Raw genomic sequence first — 9,946 nt, 5'->3', positions numbered from 1 at the left:
TCATAAATATGTTTATTTCTGCTGACCATTAAACCAAAATTACTTAGTGGGGCCATGGAGAAGAGGGTTTATTGTGTGGCTTAGGGAGTGTTTATTGGTTTGGCTGGGATGTGTTTTCATTCATTTTAATTTGATAAGCAGTCCCATTTATTGAGCTCTACTATAGACCTCAGGAACTAAATTTACACACCTTTATTGCCCCATTTATTATTTATTCTGTTGTTCTGTCGTAACATTTTCCCTGTTTAGCAAGTGACAAAACTGAGGCTTCACAGAAATAAGTATCTTCCCCTGTATTGCTCAGGAAGAAAACCAAGATTCATATCTATGTGTGTCTGACTCCTAAATTTAACTTCTTTTCTGTTTCAGTAAAAGATGACATTGGCAATATAACAAACCTGGATTCAGGGGAAGGTCAGGAAACTTAACAGCCTGGTATTTTTTCAGAAGCTTACTCTTCATATCTTGTTAGTTATGTGCCAATTATAGTCGCAAAGGAAGCTGGAAAACTTTAATATCTAAGCAAAGGAGAACACTTGCCATGATTTCCTTAAATGAGTCAAGATTCATCTCCTAGTCATGTTGTATTGTTTCACTCCAAGAAATTGGAGTTGTAAAAAGATAAGGTGGAGGTTTCTCCTGGCACTAAGGGTAGTCAGGGAAGGTGTGTGGGGGAGGGGGGTAGTAATAGTGATTATTGGGTCAGCAGTTAATGTAATTTGCCAGCACAAAGATTAAAATTCATATAAAGAACGTAATATTTGGGAAAACAAATGCTTAATGAACATGAACTGTACCATGCTGTTTCCAAAGGTCTCCAAAGGAAACCAAGAGATGATTTTAATGAGTTATAACAATAACTACAATTTACAAACAAATGGGTATGTAAAAGTTTGAGGTGTTCACATTAGATCACTACTATTTCCTCTAGCAAACATGGAAGCTAAACAGTTTCCTCTTAGCCTGGTATCTGCAAAGAGAAAAACTACTGTAGTATTGAGTCCATTGGTTAGAAGATCCAGGAGTTTTATGGGTGCAAAACAGGATTCAGTGAGATAGGAGGAACTAATGAAAGACTGGGGAGTGTGTTAAATTAACCAGAGGTCATGATTAGTTCATGTGCTGGCAAGTCAGTTTTCTGCTTCCTGAGATAGTAACTATGTGGTTATTTCATCTTGAAAACATTGTCTTACCAGAAAGTATAAATATCATTAGGTGATAGATAATATCAGAAACTTCTCCTGAGGCACCTAGGTGAGTCAGGTCATGCATGATCTCACGGCTCTTGAGTGAGCATAGAGCCCTGCTTCAGACCCTCTGTCACCCCCTCTCTCTGCCCCTTCCTGGCTCTTGCTCACCCTCTCTCAAAAATAAACATTAAAAAATTTTTTAAAAACAGTAAGAAACTTATTTAGAAAATAATAGAGCTCTGATTAGCTTGTTTTTTTTAAGTTTTTTTTTTTTTCAACGTTTATTTATTTTTGGGACAGAGAGAGACAGAGCATGAACGGGGGAGGGGCAGAGAGAGAGGGAGACACAGAATCGGAAACAGGCTCCAGGCTCTGAGCCATCAACCCAGAGCCTGACGCGGGGCTCGAACTCACAGACCGCGAGATCGTGACCTGGCTGAAGTCGGACGCTTAACTGACTGCGCCACCCAGGCGCCCCTGATTAGCTTGTTTTTAATATGCTGGGCTTTGGGAGAAAATGGGACTGTCAGGAAACAAAGCTAAAATTCCCAGTGGGGAGATGGGTTTGCGGAGGGAGAGAATGGACTACTGGCAGACCAGACTTCTGGATGAGGGAAGGTATGAGGCAGCCCTGTGTCAGAGCATTGAAAAGACCGTGACGTCTGCAGTTTGTTGGATATACTATCCTATACAGTTCTTTAAATCTTTCATATCCAGACTTCTGCGAAATTGGTGGAGTAAGGAACTTGAAAAGTATGCCTTCACTAAAAGGAATGTAAAGCTGGCAAAAAGAAAAAAAAAAAAGAAACTTTTTCAGAACGCCAGGAACTATCTAGAGGCTTACAGTAGCCAGGGCAACACAATCAAGAAGAGAAAGCTGAATCTTGATAAGGACAGCTTTGTGGCATTTTAACTTACCCTGGTCTCCTCCCCCTCTTCCTAGCTTAGCAGTGGCCTTGAAGAGAACAGTCACATTCCCTGTAAGTACATCAGTACCACAGTGAGTATAATGGAACTAATTTGCACCCAAAAAAAAGCAAACATGATTTGGTTCTTTGTTTTGAACTGTCTGGCTTGGAGTACCATTTTAAAGGATTTGCCTTTGTCTTACCTAACTCAGAACTCTCTGGTATGGAGATAGTTACCTAAGGGCATTTTTCAAGAACATTTACAGGTGAATATATTAGTTGTTGCTGGCTCAGGGAATAGTTAGCAGTTGGGAAAACAATAGATTAACCAAAGAGCTTGCTAAGAGGCTGAGGAATGAGATGCTTTGGTGAGTAAGAAGTTTGAAAGGCTCTGACATATTCCTGGGTGTCTAGAAAGCCATGCACCTGCCCAGGGCTGTGCACATGCTCAGCAAAAATTTTAAAAAGTCCACCTCTAGCTTATTTTAAGGCTTTGTGCAAGCGGGCTTAACTATGAAGGCAGAGTTGTGAACTTCCTGGTTGAGTGTTGAAGGTTGTACCAGTATGCACAGAGCCCATCTGCAAGCCTGGAAGATATTTTAGATTACAAGCTTTTAAGGAAACCTCTGTCCAATCACTAGCTAACCTTAAGCTAATAGAACAGAGATTTCAGTGGCTACACACAACAAAGAATACACACTTTACAAAATAAGAAAAGTTAACAAGCATCACTAACAAACCCTGGGGTGGGAACGGGAGTACCTGATTACAGGGTTGCCACATTAAAATATCCAAAATGTCCAGTATTCAACAACAAAAATGTTACAGGGCATATAAAGAAACAAAATATGGCCCATACCTAAGGAAATAATAGAAATAGTCCCACAGGAAACCCTGACATTAGACACAAGGATGATTCAATCAACTGTGAAATATATTTAAGGAGCTAAAGGAAACAATAAGAATATCTCCCCAAATAGAGAATAGGAATAAAGGGATAGAAATTATAAAAAGAAGCCAAGTAGAATTGTGGAGCTGAAAAGCATAACTGGAATGAAAGATTCAGTAGAGGAGCTCAACAGAGTTGAGCAGACAGAAGGAAGAACCAGTGAACTTGAAGATAAACCAACTGAAAAAGAATGAACAGGGGGCGCCTGGGTGGCGCAGTCGGTTAAGCGTCCGACTTCAGCCAGGTCACGATCTCGCGGTCCGTGAGTTCGAGCCCCGCGTCTGGCTCTGGGCTGATGGCTCAGAGCCTGGAGCCTGTTTCCAATTCTGTGTCTCCCTCTCTCTCTGCCCCTCCCCCGTTCATGCTCTGTCTCTCTCTGTCCCAAAAATAAATAAACGTTGAAAAAAAAAAAAATTAAAAAAAAAAAAAAAAATGAACAGAGCCTAAGAGGCATATGGGACACCATCAAGAAGAACATATGTATAATGAGAGTTCCAGATGAGAGAAAGGCAGAAGGTATTTGAGGAAATAATAGCTAAAAACTTCCTAAATTTGATGAAAAACACAAATCTACACATACCAGTTCAGTGAACTCTAGGATAAACTCAGACCTATTCTTAGACACATGATCAAACAGTTTAAAGACACAGACAAATAGAGAATCTTGAGAACAAGAGGATCTACTCATGTGCAGGGGGTCTTCAATAGGATAACAAATACCATGAGGACCAGAAGACAATGGAATGACATATTTGAAGAGGTGAAAGAAAAAAACCCTGTTAACCAAGACTTCAATGTCTGGAAAAACTACAAAAATGAAGTTATACAATGGAACATTATTTAGCCACAAAAAATGAAATCTTGCCATTTGCAATGACATGGTTGGAACTAGAGAGTATAATGCTAAGTGAAATAAGTCATGAATACACAAATACCACGTAATTTCACTCGTGGAATTTAAGAAACAAAAGTAAAAGAGACAAACCAAGAAACAGACCCAGCTGTAGAGAACAAACTGATGGTTACCAGAGGGGAGGTAGGTAGGGGAATGGGTTAAATAGGTAATGGAGACTAAAGAAGGCACATGTCTTGATGAGCACTGGGTGATGTAAGTAAGTATTGGATCACTATATTGTACACCTGAAACGAATACACTATGTTAACTATACTGGAATTTAAAATAAAAATTTTATAAACAGTCCCTCCCAAATGAAGATGAAAATGGCATTCTCAAAAACTGAGTTTGTCACTAGTAGACAGACATTCCCTACAATATAATAGATAGTAATGCAAATCCACACAAGTAAAGAATGCCAATAAAGGTAGCTATATAGATAAGTATAAACGACAATACTTAAGTATTTTTTTGTCTGTAACATTTTTTCTTATTTAGAAGACAACTGAATAAATCTGTTTATGGGCACATAATGTATAAAGGTTTATGACAAAAAGTTGGAGGCAGACATAGCGAAGATTTTGTACACTATTGATAGTAAATTGTTATATTAATTAAATCATAAAGAATGAAATCTTGCCATTTGCAGCAGCAGGGATGAACCTCAAGGGCATGATGCTAAGTGAAATAAGTCAGAGAAAGACAAATACCATGTGGTCTCCCATACGTGTGGGATCAAAACAAAAGCAAACAAAAAGCCTCATACAGAGAACAGATTGGTGGTTGCCAGAGACAAGTGGAGGATGGGAGAAATGGGTGAAGGGAGTCAAGAGGTAAATAGAAAAAATAAATGTGGTGCATTATTGAACAACACCAGCAAATAACTTACTATTATCTAGTAATTTGTGATCAAAAACAAAACTCAAGAAAACCCCAAATTGGATGTAAACTGTTTATAAACTAAACCATGGCAACAAAGCCACACTCCAAATTCTGAAGGTTATCTGCTAGATAATATACAATCTATACCTAGATGGAATACTCCACAATTCAGCAAATATTATCTATAACCCTAAATGTGACAGTTTAGAAGGTGGGGGTGGGGGAGAAGCCTATTCCCATCAAAAAGATTTTTCATGTGTCCCTACTCTGAAATGTTTCTCTATCTCAGTAGCTGGAATTAGATGGGTCATATGGCGATTTCTAGCTGAAATCTGAAGAGAAAGCAACATTTAGCTGGGCATATTTATTTCCCTTCCCTCCCTGGGCAGAGGGGAGGAATGAGGTTCTCATAGTAATAAAGAAAGAGGGGAAAACATTGGGCAGACAGTCAACAGAGTTTTTCACATAAAATTTTTTCTCAAAGAAACAAACTGGCATAAGCACTAAGGAAACAGTCCAGTTGTAGAGATTGCAGATTGAGTTGATTCATTATGGTATCATTTGGATATGGTTGTTTCCATGTTTTTTCTGCTCTTAGCATTGACATCAGTCTCAAGCTGATAGCAAGATGGCTGCCACAATTTCGGTGTTTTGCATTTCTATATATTTGCAATAAACAATACAAAATGAAATTGAGAAAATAGTTCCATTTATAATAGCATCAAAAAGAATAAAATACTTAGGAATACACTTAGCCAACAAGTATAAGACTTGTGCACTAAAAACTACAAAACAGTGTTGAAAGAAAAGAAAACCTCAATAATGACATTCTGTGTTCATGGATTGGAGGACTTAACATTGTTAAGATGGCAATACTCCCCAAATTAATCTACAAACTATACTTTTCAGTAGAATCCTACCTGACTTTGCAGAACAAACTGATTCTAAAATTCATATGGAATTGCAAGAGACCCCAATTAGAGAATATTTAAAAAAGAACAAAGTGGGAAGACTCAAAATTCCCAATTTCAAAACAATAGAAAGTGATAGTAATCAAAACAGTATGAAACTGGCATTTTTTTTTAAGTTTACTTATTTTGAGAGAGCACAAATGGGGGAGGGCAAGAGAGAGGGAGAGAGAGAGAATCCCAAGCAAGGGTTCTGGAACTGGTATTATTAAGGATAGAGATTGGGATGCCTGGGTGGCTCAATCAATTAAATGTCTGACTCTTGATTTCTGCTCAGGTCATGATCCCAGTGTTTTGGGATTGAGCCCTGCATTGGGCTCCATGCTGAGCATGGAGACTACTTGAGATTCTCTCTCTCCCCTGTCCCTCTCCCCTGCTCACTCACTCACTCTCTAAAATAAAAATAAATTAAAAAGGATAGACAGAGTAATGGAATAGAATTGAGAGTCCAGAAATAAACCCATAGCTGATTTTCAATAAGGGTACCAACATTACTCAACAAAGTAAAGAGTAGTCTTTTCAACAAATGGTGCTGGAATGACTAGATATCCACACGCAAAGGAGTGAAATTGGACCCCTACTACATACTATATGCCAAAATTGACAAAATGGATCCAAGACCCAAATGTAAGAGATAAAACTATAAAATTTGGAAGGAAATATAGGTGTCAATCTTCATGACCTAGGATTAGGCAATTGTTTATTAAATTCGACAGCCAAAAGCACAAACAAAAATAAATCGCACTTCATCATCAAAATTAAGAACTATTATACATCAAAGGAACACTATCAAGCTGGTCAAAAGACAAGCCACATAATGGGAGAAAATATTTGCAAATCATAAATCTGATTAGTGAATTGTCCAGAATATATAAATATCTCTTACGCTATATGTTCTCTTATAGGATATATAAAGAACTCAACAAAAATACAAACAACCCAATTTTAAAATGGGCAAAAAACTCTGCAGAGACATTTTCCAAAGAAGGTATATAATGACCAATAAATACATGAACAGATATTCAACATCATTAGCCATTAGGCAAATACAAATCAAAACCACAACGTGTTACCCCTTTACAACCACTGGTATGTCAATAAAAATGCCAGAAATACTAATGAGGTTGTGGAGAAATTAGAACCCTTACACACAGCTGGTGGGAATGTCAAATGGTGCAGCTGCTGTGGAAAACAGTCTGGTTAAACAGTCTGGAAAAGAGTTCCTTGAGTGGTCAGACACAGAGCTACCACTTGACCCTTCAATAACAGTCCTAGATATACCCAAGGGAATCACTTGAGAACTTGTATACAGTGTTAATAGCATTATACATAAAAGATAAAAGTAGAAATAACCCAAATTTCCATCAACAGATGAAGGAATAAGCAAAAGTTGGTAATCCATACAATGAAATATTATTTGCCCATAAAAAGGAATGAAGTACTGATACACACTGCAACATAGATAAACTTTGAAAACATACTAAGTGAAAGAAACCAGACATAAATTGCATGATTCCATGTGTATGAAATATCCAGAATAGGCAAATCCAAAAGTGCATTAGTGGTTTCCAGGGGCTAGAATTAAAGGGGAATAGGAAGTGACTGCTTAATGGACATAGAGTTTATAATTTATAGGACAATAAAAATGTTTTGAAACTATGTAGTGGTGATGGTTGCATAATACTGTGATATACTAAAAACCAGTAGATTTTATACTTTTAAATGGTTAAATTGAGGAATTCTGTGTTATGTGATTTTGCTTCAGTTTAAAAATCTTTTACATTTTGATGGTCTTTTCATCTGATATTCAATCAGTTGGTGAAAGAAGTTTGTTAAAATTTCCCACTGTTTTTAAAAAGATTTGTCTATTTCTCCTTTTAATTTGGTCAAATTCTGCCTTCTATATGTTAACATATTATTTGATCTATAACAACTTAGAACAACTTTGAAGTCAATTCTTATTATTTGTGGTAGTTATGTTCTATAAAGTTGTTGTAAACACTGAACTAGTGAATAGTTAGCCATTACTCCTTGGAAAAATAACAGAATTAGATTCCTAGAGCCTCTGGCCATATTTTCATTAACTGATAAGTACATAACTTTATGTGTGTTTCTGTTTAAAGACATAATTTAAGTTGATTCATTAACATTGAACTCACAGGCAACAGCCCTATATAACTCACACTTGAATAAAACTTATGTAACACACATTTTCTCTGTAAGGCACATCACAACCTTCTTGCACTTAGGAACACCTAAGCACTATGGTTGGGGACCATTTTAAACAGTGAAATTACCATCAAAAAGCACAATAATGTGAAAATGTGACACTAAATAGGCCATGAAAAGGACAATTGTTTGAGACCTAAAACAAGATGGCAGAACATTGCCTTGTAATTCATCTGGGAACGTGTTCTTTGGATGACCCAAATCTCTCACTACTCTGAGCACATCCATGAATGACTGAAAAAGCTCTTCACTCTTCAGGTATCAGTTTTGGGATTACAAATAAATGTTATTGTGATGGCAGATTCACAAATATGGAATCCATGATAAGGAGGACTGTATCTTGCTGATGACTTGATTTTCTATCCTTTTGTTATGTCCCTTTGGACTATATTATCTCCAGTGAACCTGTGTAGTTCTAAAATTCCTATACACACACACAGGCAGTCACTGCTTATAAAAAGGGAATTGAAAATGCTGATGGGTCAGCAGCTCAGAGTTTCTGTCCTATGAAGCAAACACTCCTTTTATGGTGGTTAGGCCCCCATATTCTAAATGTATTAATTTCCTATCACTGTTGTAACAAATTACTACTAACTGGATGGCTTAAGATAATAGGAATTTATCCCTTCACAATTATGGAGGCCAGAAGTCCAAAATCAGTATCATTGGGACAGAATCAAGACATCAGGGCTACACTTTCTCCAGAAGCTCTGGGAGAAATTTTGTTCCTTGCCTCTTCCAGCTTCTGGCCGCTGCCAGCATTCTTTGACTTGTGGCCACATCTGTACAATCTCTGTCTCTGTCAAATCACCTTTCCTTTTGTGGGTGAAAGCTCCCATTGCCTTTCTCTGATAAAGTTATATGTGACTGCCTTTAGAGCCTACCCAGATAATTCAGGACAATCTCTCCATCTCAAGATCCTTACTTATATCTGCAGAGACCCTTTTTCCATTTAATATTTGCAGTTTCCAGGAATGAGGTGTCTTTTAGGAACATTTTTCAGCCTACCACACCTAATCCTGTCTATGTGCTCTGTGGGCAAGAAGGCCATCGAACTTTCAAGTTTTCTCCCTGACAGTTCACAATCCAGCTGAGCCTGAGAGGCTGCATCCATTTCTGAGGCAGAGTAACCACACACTTCAGGGGTTAGAGCAGGGGCCAGGAGCCAAGAAACTGGTCCATTTCCAGCTCTACTGTGTAACCTTTGGCAAAGGTTCAAAACTCACAAAGCTTTGGTTTTCTTATTTCTAAAATGGGTGTAGTGGTATCTGCTCTCCTTTGCCGGGAGATCCCAGAGCTGCTGCAGATAGACTTAATTGCAACCCCCTCTTTAGTAAAAGGCAGTCTACAGGACGGATGTTGCCTCATTTAACTGTTTTGGATGAATCTACTTAGGCATGGCAAACAAACATGAACAGAGCACACACACTAGCCATATCAGGCTCCCGACTGGGCCCCAGGAAAACTCTATCTCAGACATTAAGGAGCTCTCAGCTGACATGGGGCAGCACGCCATGAGTAAAGGGTACCAGAGAGCCCTAGCGTGGGAAGCCTCAATTATATCTCAAATATTCAGATCCACTTGTTACCTTTATAAGGAATGTTTTCAAACTTCTGTAAGTGCTTTTGAAAACCAGCATGGGGGCGCCTGGGTGGCGCAGTCGGTTAAGCGTCCGACTTCAGCCAGGTCACGATCTCGCGGTCCGGGAGTTCGAGCCCCGCGTCAGGCTCTGGGCTGATGGCTCAGAGCCTGGAGCCTGTTTCCGATTCTGTGTCTCCCTCTCTCTGCTCCTCCCCCGTTCATGCTCTGTCTCTCTCTGTCCCAAAAATAAATAAACTTTGAAAAAAAAAATTTAAAAAAAAAAAAAAAAAAAAAAAAAGAAAACCAGCATGGATACAAATAGGTTAAAATAGTGAGCTGAATT

Source organism: Lynx rufus, unplaced genomic scaffold (genome assembly GCF_022079265.1).
Source record: "Lynx rufus isolate CCGP_SWC_20201006 ecotype Redwood Valley unplaced genomic scaffold, mLynRuf1.p SCAF_1, whole genome shotgun sequence".
Taxonomy (NCBI): domain Eukaryota; kingdom Metazoa; phylum Chordata; class Mammalia; order Carnivora; family Felidae; genus Lynx; species Lynx rufus.
This window is presented reverse-complemented; position numbering follows the sequence as displayed.